Source organism: Procambarus clarkii, chromosome 57 (assembly GCF_040958095.1).
Source record: "Procambarus clarkii isolate CNS0578487 chromosome 57, FALCON_Pclarkii_2.0, whole genome shotgun sequence".
NCBI lineage: Eukaryota > Metazoa > Arthropoda > Malacostraca > Decapoda > Cambaridae > Procambarus > Procambarus clarkii.
In genome coordinates this window covers 4,091,857-4,108,053 of record NC_091206.1, presented here as the reverse complement: position 1 = coordinate 4,108,053, position 16,197 = coordinate 4,091,857, and positions in this window count along the sequence as shown.

Genomic DNA, 16,197 nt, shown 5'->3' with positions numbered 1-16,197 from the left:
GGTTTTTATTGCATATATCGACGTTTCAGCCGGATTAGAGCGGTTTTACGTGTACATCTTCATTCGGTAAAATAAACGGAAAATCAGGAACATTTTAGTTAATTCCATTGGTATTTATCATTTGTATTGGAAACAACATTGTCATATGTCTTTTCTTGGATCTAAATAATACGAAACCTCGCTCTATGATTTGAAGTTAAAATCCTCAAATATGGTAAAATAGTGACTTTTTTCACGTTTTTCATGTAGTTTGATATTACGTAAATATATTCATTTTTACCAATATTTCGATACTATTTCATGTAGTATCACGATATGTGAGTTGGCCTTCAAATCTCAGAATTTCGCATAATATTGCATTTTAAGCAAGTTTTTTTGCATTTTGTTTCGTACGAAAAATCATCGAATATAGCAATATTTTGACGTTTATTATCTCATTTTCCTTTATGTGATTTCATCAAAATATCATCGAATTAGGCAATAATTTTGCCGTTTTTCCACGTTTTTGTGAATTTTCAGTTTATTGTTATTAATTCATTAAATATACGATAAAAATGATGCAAACACATAATTTATTAGATAATAACCTTAAATACTTCATTTTCAATCATCTATTTGTTTCTCGTTAAAATACTGAGTAAGATATTGAAAAGGGGAGAAGTTCGGTTTTTATTGCATATATCGACGTTTCAGCCGGATTAGAGCGGTTTTACGTGTATATCTTCCATCGGTAATATAAACGGAAAATCAGGAACATTTTAGTTAATTCCATTGGTTTTTATCATTTGTATTGGAAACAACATTGTCATATGTCATTTCTTGAATCTAAATAATACGAAACCTCGCTCTATGATTTGAAGTTAAAATCCTCAAATATGGTAAAATAGTGACTTTTTTCACGTTTTTAATGTAGTTTGATATTACGTAAATATATTCATTTTTACCAATATTTCGATACTATTTCATGTAGTATCACGATATGTGATTTGGCCTTCAAATCTTAGAATTTCGCATAATATTGCATTTTAAGCAAGTTTTCTTCCACTTTGTTTCGTACGAAAAATCATCGAATTTAGCAATATTTTTACGTTTATCATCCCCTTTTCCTTTATGTGATTTAAACAATATATCATCGAATTAGGCAATATTTTGCCGTTTTTCCACGTTTTTGTGAATTTTCAGTTTATTGTTAATAATTCATTAAATATACGATAAAAATGATGCAAACACATAATTCATTAGATAATAACCTTAAATACTTCATTTTCAATCATCTATTTGTTTCTCGTTAAAATACTGAGTAAGATATTGAAAAGGGGAGAAGTTCGGTTTTTATTGCATATATCGACGTTTTAGCAGGATTAGAGCGGTTTTACGTGTACATCTTCCATCGGTAATATAAACGGAAAATCAGGAACATTTTAGTTATTACTAATGAAAACACATTGATTTTTATCATTTTTATTGGAAACAACATTGTCATATGTCTTTTCTTGGATCTAAATAATACGAAACCTCGCTCTATGATTTGAAGTTAAAATCATCAAATATGGTAAAATAGTGACTTTTTCACGTTAATCATTTAGTTTGATATTACGTAAATATATACATTTTTACAAATATTTCGATACTATTTCATGTAGTATGACAATATGTGATTTGGCCTTCAAATCTCAGAATGTCGCATAATATTGCATATTAAGCAAGTTTTCTTGCATTTTGTTTCGTACGAAAAATCATCGAATTTAGCAATATTTTGACGTTTATTATCTCCTTTTCCTTTATGTGATTTAAACAAAATATCATCGAATTAGGCAATATTTTGCCGTTTTTTCAGGTTTTTGTGAATTTTCAGTTTATTGTTATTAATTCATTAAATATACGATAAAAATGATGCAAACACATAATTCATTAGATAATAACCTTAAATACTTCATTTTCAATCATCTATTTGTTTCTCGTTAAAATACTGAGTAAGATATTGAAAAGGGGAGAAGTTCCGTTTTTATTGCATATATCGATGTTTCAGCCGGATTAGAGCGGTTTACGTGTACATCTTCCATCGTTAATATAAACGGAAAATCAGGAACATTTTAGTTAATTCCATTGGTTTTTATCATTTGTATTGGAAACAACATTGTCATATGTCTTTTCTTGGATCTAAATAATACGAAACCTCGCTCTATGATTTGTAGTTAAAATCCTCAAATATGGTAAAATAGTGACTTTTTTCACGTTTTTCATGTAGTTTGATATTACGTAAATATATTCATTTTTACCAATATTTCGATACTATTTCATGTTTCATCACGATATGTCAGTTGGCCTTCAAATCTCAGAATTTCGCATAATATTGCATTTTAAGCAAGTTTTTTTGCATTTTGTTTCGTACGAAAAATCATCGAATATAGCAACATTTTGACGTTTATTATCTCCTTTTCCTTTATGTGATTTAAACAAAATATCATCGAATTAGGCAATATTTTGCCGTTTTTCCACGTTTTTGTGAATTTTCAGTTTATTGTTATTAATTCATTAAATATACGATAAAAATGATGCAAACACATAATTGATTAGATAATAACCTTAAATACTTCATTTTCAATCATCTATTTGTTTCTCGTTAAAATACTGAGTAAGATATTGAAAAGGGGAGAAGTTCGGTTTTTATTGCATATATCGACGTTTCAGCCGGATTAGTGCGGTTTTACGTGTATATCTTCCATCGGTACTATAAACGGAAAATCAGGAACATTTTAGGTAATTCTTATGAAAACCCATTGGTTTTTATCATTTGTATTGGAAACAACATTGTCATATGTCTTTTCTTGGATCTAAATAATACGAAGCCTCGCTGTATGATTTGAAGTTAAAATCCTTAAATATGGTAAAATAGTGACTTTTTTCACGTTTTTCATACATACTACATACTATTTCATGTAGTATCACAATATGTGATTTGGCCTTCAAATCTCAGAATGTCGCATAATATTGCATTTTAAGCAAGTTTTCTTGCATTTTGTTTCGAACGAAAAATCATCGAATTTAGCAATATTTTGACGTTTATTATCTCCTTTTCCTTTATGTGATTTTAACAAAATATCATCGAATTAGGCAATATTTTGCCGTTTTTCCACGTTTTTGTGAATTTTCAGTTTATTGTTATTAATTCATTAAATATACGATAAAAATGATGCAAACACATAATTGATTAGATAATAACCTTAAATACTTCATTTTCAATCATCTATTTGTTTCTCGTTAAAATACTGAGTAAGATATTGAAAAGGGGAGAAGTTCGGTTTTATTGCATATATCGACGTTTCAGCCGGATTAGAGCGGTTTTACGTGTACAGCTTCCTTTGTAATATGAACGGAAAATCAGGAACATTTTAGTTAATTCTAATGAAAACACATTGGTTTTTATCATTTGTATTGGAAACAACATTGTCATATGTCTTTTCTTGGATCTAAATAATACGAAACCTCGCTCTATGATTTGAAGTTAAAATCCTCATATATGGTAAAATAGTGGCTTTTTTCACGTTTTTCATGTAGTTTGATATTACGTAAATATATTCATTTTTACCAATATTTCGATACTATTTCATGTAGTATCACGATATGTCAGTTGGCCTTCAAATCTCAGAATTTCGCATAATATTGCATTTTAAGCAAGTTTTTTTGCATTTTGTTTCGTACGAAAAATCATCGAATTTAGCAATATTTTGACGTTTATTATCTCCTTTTCCTTTATGTGATATAAACAAAATATCATCGAATTAGGCAATATTTTGCCGTTTTTCCACGTTTTTGTGAATTTTCAGTTTATTGTTAATAATTCATTAAATATTCGATAAAAATGATGCAAACACATAATTGATTAGATAATAACCTTAAATACTTCATTTTCAATCATCTATTTGTTTTTCGTTAAAATACTGAGTAAGATATTGAAAAGGGGAGAAGTTCGGGTTTTATTGCATATATCGACGTTTCAGCCGGATTAGAGCGGTTTTACGTGTATATCTTCCATCGGTAATATAAACGGAAAATCAGGAACATTTTAGTTAATTCCATTGGTTTTTATCATTTGTATTGGAAACAACATTGTCATATGTCTTTTCTTGGATCTAAATAATACGAAACCTCGCTCTATGATTTGAAGTTAAAATCCTCAAATATGGTATAATAGTGACTTTTTTCACGTTTTTAATGTAGTTTGATATTACGTAAATATATTCATTTTTACCAATATTTCGATACTATTTCATGTAGTATCACGATATGTCAGTTGGCCTTCAAATCTCAGAATTTCGCATAATATTGCATTTTAAGCAAGTTTTTTTGCATTTTGTTTCGTACGAAAAATCATCGAATTTAGCAATATTTTGACGTTTATTATCTCCTTTTCCTTTATATGATTTTAACAAAATATCATCGAATTAGGCAATATTTTGCCGTTTTTCCACGTTTTTGTGAATTTTCAGTTTATTGTTATTAATTCATTAAATATACGATAAAAATGATGCAAACACATAATTGATTAGATAATAACCTTAAATACTTCGTTTTCAATCATCTATTTGTTTCTCGTTAAAATACTGAGTAAGATATTGAAAGGGGAGAAGTTCGGTTTTTATTGCATATATCGACGTTTCAGCCGGATTTGAGCGGTTTTACGTGTACATCTTCCATCGGTAATATAAACGGAAAATGAGGAACATTTTAGTTAATTCCATTGGTTTTTATCATTTGTATTGGAAACAACATTGTCATATGTCTTTTCTTGGATCTAAATAATACGAAACCTCGCTCTATGATTTGAAGTTAAAATCCTCAAATATGGTAAAATTGTGACTTTTTTCACGTTTTTCATGTAGTTTGATATTACGTAAATATATTCATTTTTACCAATATTTCGATACTATTTCATGTAGTATCACGATATGTGAGTTGGCCTTCAAATCTCAGAATTTCGCATAATATTGCATTTTAAGCAAGTTTTTTTGCATTTTGTTTCGTACGAAAAATCATCGTATATAGCAATATTTTGACGTTTATTATCTCCTTTTCCTTTACGTGATTTAAACAAAATATCATCGAATTAGGCAATATTTTGCCGTTTTTCCACGTTTTTGTGAATTTTCAGTTTATTGTTGATAATTCATTAAATATACGATAAAAATGATGCAAACACATAATTGATTAGATTATAACCTTAAATACTTCATTTTCAATCATCTATTTGTTTTTCGTTAAAATACTGAGTAAGATATTGAAAAGGGGAGAAGTTCGGGTTTTATTGCATATATCGACGTTTCAGCCGGATTAGAGCGGTTTTAAGTGTATATCTTCCATCGGTAATATAAACGGAAAATCAGGAACATTTTAGTTAATTCCATTGGTTTTTATCATTTGTATTGGAAACAACATTGTCATATGTCTTTTCTTGGATCTAAATAATACGAAACCTCGCTCTATGATTTGAAGTTAAAATCCTCAAATATGGTATAATAGTGACTTTTTTCACGTTTTTAATGTAGTTTGATATTACGTAAATATATTCATTTTTACCAATATTTCGATACTATTTCATGTAGTATCACGATATGTGATTTGGCCTTCAAATCTTAGAATTTCGCATAATATTGCATTTTAAGCAAGTTTTCTTGCATTTTGTTTCGTACGAAAAATCTTCGAATTTAGCAATATTTTTACGTTTATCATCACCTTTTCCTCTATGTGATTTAAACAAAATATCATCGAATTAGGCAATATTTTGCAGTTTTTCCACGTTATTGTGAATTTTCAGTTTATTGTTAAAAATTCATTAAATATACGATAAAAATGATGCAAACACATAATTGATTAGATAATAACTTTAAATACTTCATTTTCAATCATCTATTTGTTTCTCGTTAAAATACTGAGTAAGATATTGAAAAGGGGAGAAGTTCGGTTTTTATTGCATATATCGACGTTTCAGCCGGATTAGAGCGGTTTTACGTGTACATTTTCCATCGGTAATATAAACGGAAAATCAGGAACATTTTAGTTATTACTAATGAAAACACATTGATTTTTATCATTTTTATTGGAAACAACATTGTCATATGTCTTTTCTTGGATCTAAATAAAACGAAACCTCGCTCTATGATTTGAAGTTAAAATCCTCAAATATGGTAAAATAGTGACTTTTTCACGTTAATCATTTAGTTTGATATTACGTAAATATATTCATTTTTACCAATATTTCGATACTTTTTCATGTAGTATCACAATATGTGATTTGGCCTTCAAATCTCAGAATGTCGCATAATATTGCATTTTAAGCAAGTTTTCTTGCATTTTGTTTCGAACGAAAAATCATCGAATTTAGCAATATTTTGACGTTTATTATCTCCTTTTCCTTTATGTGATTTAAACAAAATATCATCGAATTAGGCAATATTTTGCCGTTTTTTCACGTTTTTGTGAATTTTCAGTTTATTGTTATTAATTCATTAAATATACGATAAAAATGATGCAAACACATAATTGATTAGATAATAACCTTAAATACTTCATTTTCAATCATCTATTTGTTTCTCGTTAAAATACTGAGTAAGATATTGAAAAGGGGAGAAGTTCGGTTTTATTGCATATATCGACGTTTCAGCCGGATTAGAGCGGTTTTACGTGTACAGCTTCCTTTGTAATATGAACGGAAAATCAGGAACATTTTAGTTAATTCTAATGAAAACACATTGGTTTTTATCATTTGTATTGGAAACAACATTGTCATATGTCTTTTCTTGGATCTAAATAATACGAAACCTCGCTCTATGATTTGAAGTTAAAATCCTCATATATGGTAAAATAGTGGCTTTTTTCACGTTTTTCATGTAGTTTGATATTACGTAAATATATTCATTTTTACCAATATTTCGATACTATTTCATGTAGTATCACGATATGTCAGTTGGCCTTCAAATCTCAGAATTTCGCATAATATTGCATTTTAAGCAAGTTTTTTTGCATTTTGTTTCGTACGAAAAATCATCGAATTTAGCAATATTTTGACGTTTATTATCTCCTTTTCCTTTATGTGATTTTAACAAAATATCATCGAATTAGGCAATATTTTGCCGTTTTTCCACGTTTTTGTGAATTTTCAGTTTATTGTTATTAATTCATTAAATATACGATAAAAATGATGCAAACACAAAATTGATTAGATAATAACCTTAAATACTTCGTTTTCAATCATCTATTTGTTTCTCGTTAAAATACTGAGTAAGATATTGAAAAGGGGAGAAGTTCGGTTTTTATTGCATATATCGACGTTTCAGCCGGATTTGAGCGGTTTTACGTGTACATCTTCCATCGGTAATATAAACGGAAAATCAGGAACATTTTAGTTAATTCCATTGGTTTTTATCATTTGTATTGGAAACAACATTGTCATATGTCTTTTCTTGGATCTAAATAATACGAAACCTCGCTCTATGATTTGAAGTTAAAATCCTCAAATATGGTAAAATTGTGACTTTTTTCACGTTTTTCATGTAGTTTGATATTACGTAAATATATTCATTTTTACCAATATTTCGATACTATTTCATGTAGTATCACGATATGTGAGTTGGCCTTCAAATCTCAGAATTTCGCATAATATTGCATTTTAAGCAAGTTTTTTTGCATTTTGTTTCGTACGAAAAATCATCGTATATAGCAATATTTTGACGTTTATTATCTCCTTTTCCTTTATGTGATATAAACAAAATATCATCGAATTAGGCAATATTTTGCCGTTTTTCCACGTTTTTGTGAATTTTCAGTTTATTGTTAATAATTCATTAAATATTCGATAAAAATGATGCAAACACATAATTGATTAGATAATAACCTTAAATACTTCATTTTCAATCATCTATTTGTTTTTCGTTAAAATACTGAGTAAGATATTGAAAAGGGGAGAAGTTCGGGTTTTATTGCATATATCGACGTTTCAGCCGGATTAGAGCGGTTTTACGTGTATATCTTCCATCGGTAATATAAACGGAAAATCAGGAACATTTTAGTTAATTCCATTGGTTTTTATCATTTGTATTGGAAACAACATTGTCATATGTCTTTTCTTGGATCTAAATAATACGAAACCTCGCTCTATGATTTGAAGTTAAAATCCTCAAATATGGTATAATAGTGACTTTTTTCACGTTTTTAATGTAGTTTGATATTACGTAAATATATTCATTTTTACCAATATTTCGATACTATTTCATGTAGTATCACGATATGTGATTTGGCCTTCAAATCTTAGAATTTCGCATAATATTGCATTTTAAGCAAGTTTTCTTGCATTTTGTTTCGTACGAAAAATCTTCGAATTTAGCAATATTTTTACGTTTATCATCACCTTTTCCTCTATGTGATTTAAACAAAATATAATCGAATTAGGCAATATTTTGCCGTTTTTCCACGTTATTGTGAATTTTCAGTTTATTGTTAATAATTCATTAAATATACGATAAAAATGATGCAAACACATAATTGATTAGATAATAACCTTAAATACTTCATTTTCAATCATCTATTTGTTTCTCGTTAAAATACTGAGTAAGATATTGAAAAGGGGAGAAGTTCGGTTTTTATTGCATATATCGACGTTTCAGCCGGATTAGAGCGGTTTTTCGTGTACATTTTCCATCGGTAATATAAACGGAAAATCAGGAACATTTTAGTTATTACTAATGAAAACACATTGATTTTTATCATTTTTATTGGAAACAACATTGTCATATGTCTTTTCTAGGATCTAAATAAAACGAAACCTCGCTCTATGATTTGAAGTTAAAATCCTCAAATATGGTAAAATAGTGACTTTTTCACGTTAATCATTTAGTTTGATATTACGTAAACATATTCATTTTTACCAATATTTCGATACTATTTCATGTAGTATCACAATATGTGATTTGGCCTTCAAATCTCAGAATGTCGCATAATATTGCATTTTAAGCAAGTTTTCTTGCATTTTGTTTCGAACGAAAAATCATCGAATTTAGCAATATTTTGACGTTTATTATCTCCTTTTCCTTTATGTGATTTAAACAAAATATCATCAAATTAGGCAATATCTTGCCGTTTTTTAACGTTTTTGTGAATTTTCAGTTTATTGTTATTAATTCATTAAATATACGATAAAAATGATGCAAACACATAATTGATTAGATAATAACCTTAAATACTTTATTTTCAATCATCTATTTGTTTCTCGTTAAAATACTGAGTAAGATATTGAAAAGGGGAGAAGTTGGGTTTTTATTGCATATATCGACGTTTCAGCCGGATTAGAGCGGATTTACGCGTACATCTTCCATCGGTAATATAAACGGAAAATCAGGAACATTTTAGTTAATTCTAATGAAAACACATTGGTTTTTATCATTTGTATTGGAAACAACATTGTCATATGTCTTTTCTTGGATCTAAATAATACGAAACCTCGCTCTATGATTTGAAGTTAAAATCCTCATATATGGTAAAATAGTGGCTTTTTTCACGTTTTTCATGTAGTTTGATATTACGTAAATATATTCATTTTTACCAATATTTCGATACTATTTCATGTAGTATCACGATATGTCAGTTGGCCTTCAAATCTCAGAATTTCGCATAATATTGCATTTTAAGCAAGTTTTTTTGCATTTTGTTTCGTACGAAAAATCATCGAATTTAGCAATATTTTGACGTTTATTATCTCCTTTTCCTTTATGTGATTTTAACAAAATATCATCGAATTAGGCAATATTTTGCCGTTTTTCCACGTTTTTGTGAATTTTCAGTTTATTGTTATTAATTCATTAAATATACGATAAAAATGATGCAAACACATAATTGATTAGATAATAACCTTAAATACTTCGTTTTCAATCATCTATTTGTTTCTCGTTAAAATACTGAGTAAAATATTGAAAAGGGGAGAAGTTCGGTTTTTATTGCATATATCGACGTTTCAGCCGGATTTGAGCGGTTTTACGTGTACATCTTCCATCGGTAATATAAACGGAAAATCAGGAACATTTTAGTTAATTCCATTGGATTTTATCATTTGTATTGGAAACAACATTGTCATATGTCTTTTCTTGGATCTAAATAATACGAAACCTCGCTCTATGATTTGAAGTTAAAATCCTCAAATATGGTAAAATTGTGACTTTTTTCACGTTTTTCATGTAGTTTGATATTACGTAAATATATTCATTTTTACCAATATTTCGATACTATTTCATGTAGTATCACGATATGTGAGTTGGCCTTCAAATCTCAGAATTTCGCATAATATTGCATTTTAAGCAAGTTTTTTTGCATTTTGTTTCGTACGAAAAATCATCGTATATAGCAATATTTTGACGTTTATTATCTCCTTTTCCTTTATGTGATATAAACAAAATATCATCGAATTAGGCAATATTTTGCCGTTTTTCCACGTTTTTGTGAATTTTCAGTTTATTGTTAATAATTCATTAAATATTCGATAAAAATGATGCAAACACATAATTGATTAGATAATAACCTTAAATAGTTCATTTTCAATCATCTATTTGTTTTTCGTTAAAATACTGAGTAAGATATTGAAAAGGGGAGAAGTTCGGGTTTTATTGCATATATCGACGTTTCAGCCGGATTAGAGCGGTTTTACGTGTATATCTTCCATCGGTAATATAAACGGAAAATCAGGAATATTTTAGTTAATTCCATCGGTTTTTATCATTTGTATTGGAAACAACATTGTCATATGTCTTTTCTTGGATCTAAATAATACGAAACCTCGCTCTATGATTTGAAGTTAAAATCCTCAAATATGGTATAATAGTGACTTTTTTCACGTTTTTAATGTAGTTTGATATTACGTAAATATATTCATTTTTACCAATATTTCGATACTATTTCATGTAGTATCACGATATGTCAGTTGGCCTTCAAATCTCAGAATTTCGCATAATATTGCATTTTAAGCAAGTTTTTTTGCATTTTGTTTCGTACGAAAAATCATCGAATTTAGCAATATTTTGACGTTTATTATCTCCTTTTCCTTTATATGATTTAAACAAAATATCATCGAATTAGGCAATATTTTGCCGTTTTTCCACGTTTTTGTGAATTTTCAGTTTATTGTTATTAATTCATTAAATATACGATAAAAATGATGCAAACACATAATTGATTAGATAATAACCTTAAATACTTCGTTTTCAATCATCTATTTGTTTCTCGTTAAAATACTGAGTAAGATATTGAAAGGGGAGAAGTTCGGTTTTTATTGCATATATCGACGTTTCAGCCGGATTTGAGCGGTTTTACGTATACATCTTCCATCGGTAATATAAACGGAAAATGAGGAACATTTTAGTTAATTCCATTGGTTTTTATCATTTGTATTGGAAACAACATTGTCATATGTCTTTTCTTGGATCTAAATAATACGAAACCTCGCTCTATGATTTGAAGTTAAAATCCTCAAATATGGTAAAATTGTGACTTTTTTCACGTTTTTCATGTAGTTTGATATTACGTAAATATATTCATTTTTACCAATATTTCGATACTATTTCATGTAGTATCACGATATGTGAGTTGGCCTTCAAATCTCAGAATTTCGCATAATATTGCATTTTAAGCAAGTTTTTTTGCATTTTGTTTCGTACGAAAAATCATCGTATATAGCAATATTTTGACGTTTATTATCTCCTTTTCCTTTATGTGATTTAAACAAAATATCATCGAATTAGGCAATATTTTGCCGTTTTTCCACGTTTTTGTGAATTTTCAGTTTATTGTTGATAATTCATTAAATATACGATAAAAATGATGCAAACACATAATTGATTAGATAATAACCTTAAATACTTCATTTTCAATCATCTATTTGTTTTTCGTTAAAATACTGAGTAAGACATTGAAAAGGGGAGAAGTTCGGGTTTTATTGCATATATCGAAGTTTCAGCCGGATTAGAGCGGTTTTAAGTGTATATCTTCCATCGGTAATATAAACGGAAAATCAGGAACATTTTAGTTAATTCCATTGGTTTTTATCATTTGTATTGGAAACAACATTGTCATATGTCTTTTCTTGGATCTAAATAATACGAAACCTCGCTCTATGATTTGAAGTTAAAATCCTCAAATATGGTATAATAGTGACTTTTTTCACGTTTTTAATATAGTTTGATATTACGTAAATATATTCATTTTACCAATATTTCGATACTATTTCATGTAGTATCACGATATGTGATTTGGCCTTCAAATCTTAGAATTTCGCATAATATTGCATTTTAAGCAAGTTTTCTTGCATTTTGTTTCGTACGAAAAATCTTCGAATTTAGCAATATTTTTACGTTTATCATCACCTTTTCCTCTATGTGATTTAAACAAAATATCATCGAATTAGGCAATATTTTGCAGTTTTTCCACGTTATTGTGAATTTTCAGTTTATTGTTAATAATTCATTAAATATACGATAAAAATGATGCAAACACATAATTGATTAGATAATAACCTTAAATACTTCATTTTCAATCATCTATTTGTTTCTCGTTAAAATACTGAGTAAGATATTGAAAAGGGGAGAAGTTCGGTTTTTATTGCATATATCGACGTTTCAGCCGGATTAGAGCGGTTTTACGTGTACATTTTCCATCGGTAATATAAACGGAAAATCAGGAACATTTTAGTTATTACTAATGAAAACACATTGATTTTTATCATTTTTATTGGAAACAACATTGTCATATGTCTTTTCTTGGATCTAAATAAAACGAAACCTCGCTCTATGATTTGAAGTTAAAATCCTCAAATATGGTAAAATAGTGACTTTTTCACGTTAATCATTTAGTTTGATATTACGTAAATATATTCATTTTTACCAATATTTCGATACTTTTTCATGTAGTATCACAATATGTGATTTGGCCTTCAAATCTCAGAATGTCGCATAATATTGCATTTTAAGCAAGTTTTCTTCCATTTTGTTTCGAACGAAAAATCATCGAATTTAGCAATATTTTGACGTTTATTATCTCCTTTTCCTTTATGTGATTTAAATAAAATATCATCGAATTAGGCAATATTTTGCCGTTTTTTCACGTTTTTGTGAATTTTCAGTTTATTGTTATTAATTCATTAAATATACGATAAAAATGATGCAAACACATAATTGATTAGATAATAACCTTAAATACTTCATTTTCAATCATCTATTTGTTTCTCGTTAAAATACTGAGTAAGATAATGAAAAGGGGAGAAGTTCGGTTTTATTGCATATATCGACGTTTCAGCCGGATTAGAGCGGTTTTACGTGTACAGCTTCCTTTGTAATATGAACGGAAAATCAGGAACATTTTAGTTAATTCTAATGAAAACACATTGGTTTTTATCATTTGTATTGGAAACAACATTGTCATATGTCTTTTCTTGGATCTAAGTAATACGAAACCTCGCTCTATGATTTGAAGTTAAAATCCTCATATATGGTAAAATAGTGGCTTTTTTCACGTTTTTCATGTAGTTTGATATTACGTAAATATATTCATTTTTACCAATATTTCGATACTATTTCATGTAGTATCACGATATGTCAGTTGGCCTTCAAATCTCAGAATTTCGCATAATATTGCATTTTAAGCAAGTTTTTTTGCATTTTGTTTCGTACGAAAAATCATCGAATTTAGCAATATTTTGACGTTTATTATCTCCTTTTCCTTTATGTGATTTTAACAAAATATCATCGAATTAGGCAATATTTTGCCGTTTTTCCACGTTTTTGTGAATTTTCAGTTTATTGTTATTAATTCATTAAATATACGATAAAAATGATGCAAACACATAATTGATTAGATAATAACCTTAAATACTTCGTTTTCAATCATCTATTTGTTTCTCGTTAAAATACTGAGTAAGATATTGAAAAGGGGAGAAGTTCGGTTTTTATTGCATATATCGACGTTTCAGCCGGATTTGAGCGGTTTTACGTGTACATCTTCCATCGGTAATATAAACGGAAAATCAGGAACATTTTAGTTAATTCCATTGGTTTTTATCATTTGTATTGGAAACAACATTGTCATATGTCTTTTCTTGGATCTAAATAATACGAAACCTCGCTCTATGATTTGAAGTTAAAATCCTCAAATATGGTAAAATTGTGACTTTTTCACGTTTTTCATGTAGTTTGATATTACGTAAATATATTCATTTTTACCAATATTTCGATACTATTTCATGTAGTATCACGATATGTGAGTTGGCCTTCAAATCTCAGAATTTCGCATAATATTGCATTTTAAGCAAGTTTTTTTGCATTTTGTTTCGTACGAAAAATCATCGAATTTAGCAATATTTTGACGTTTATTATCTCCTTTTCCTTTATATGATTTAAACAAAATATCATCGAATTAGGCAATATTTTGCCGTTTTTCCACGTTTTTGTGAATTTTCAGTTTATTGTTATTAATTCATTAAATATACGATAAAAATGATGCAAACACATAATTGATTAGATAATAACCTTAAATACTTCGTTTTCAATCATCTATTTGTTTCTCGTTAAAATACTGAGTAAGATATTGAAAGGGGAGAAGTTCGGTTTTTATTGCATATATCGACGTTTCAGCCGGATTTGAGCGGTTTTACGTATACATCTTCCATCGGTAATATAAACGGAAAATGAGGAACATTTTAGTTAATTCCATTGGTTTTTATCATTTGTATTGGAAACAACATTGTCATATGTCTTTTCTTGGATCTAAATAATACGAAACCTCGCTCTATGATTTGAAGTTAAAATCCTCAAATATGGTAAAATTGTGACTTTTTTCACGTTTTTCATGTAGTTTGATATTACGTAAATATATTCATTTTTACCAATATTTCGATACTATTTCATGTAGTATCACGATATGTGAGTTGGCCTTCAAATCTCAGAATTTCGCATAATATTGCATTTTAAGCAAGTTTTTTTGCATTTTGTTTCGTACGAAAAATCATCGTATATAGCAATATTTTGACGTTTATTATCTCCTTTTCCTTTATGTGATTTAAACAAAATATCATCGAATTAGGCAATATTTTGCCGTTTTTCCACGTTTTTGTGAATTTTCAGTTTATTGTTGATAATTCATTAAATATACGATAAAAATGATGCAAACACATAATTGATTAGATAATAACCTTAAATACTTCATTTTCAATCATCTATTTGTTTTTCGTTAAAATACTGAGTAAGATATTGAAAAGGGGAGAAGTTCGGGTTTTATTGCATATATCGAAGTTTCAGCCGGATTAGAGCGGTTTTAAGTGTATATCTTCCATCGGTAATATAAACGGAAAATCAGGAACATTTTAGTTAATTCCATTGGTTTTTATCATTTGTATTGGAAACAACATTGTCATATGTCTTTTCTTGGATCTAAATAATACGAAACCTCGCTCTATGATTTGAAGTTAAAATCCTCAAATATGGTATAATAGTGACTTTTTTCACGTTTTTAATATAGTTTGATATTACGTAAATATATTCATTTTACCAATATTTCGATACTATTTCATGTAGTATCACGATATGTGATTTGGCCTTCAAATCTTAGAATTTCGCATAATATTGCATTTTAAGCAAGTTTTCTTGCATTTTGTTTCGTACGAAAAATCTTCGAATTTAGCAATATTTTTACGTTTATCATCACCTTTTCCTCTATGTGATTTAAACAAAATATCATCGAATTAGGCAATATTTTGCAGTTTTTCCACGTTATTGTGAATTTTCAGTTTATTGTTAATAATTCATTAAATATACGATAAAAATGATGCAAACACATAATTGATTAGATAATAACCTTAAATACTTCATTTTCAATCATCTATTTGTTTCTCGTTAAAATACTGAGTAAGATATTGAAAAGGGGAGAAGTTCGGTTTTTATTGCATATATCGACGTTTCAGCCGGATTAGAGCGGATTTACGCGTACATCTTCCATCGGTAATATAAACGGAAAATCAGGAACATTTTAGTTAATTCTAATGAAAACACATTGGTTTTTATCATTTGTATTGGAAACAACATTGTCATATGTCTTTTCTTGGATCTAAATAATACGAAACCTCGCTCTATGATTTGAAGTTAAAATCCTCATATATGGTAAAATAGTGGC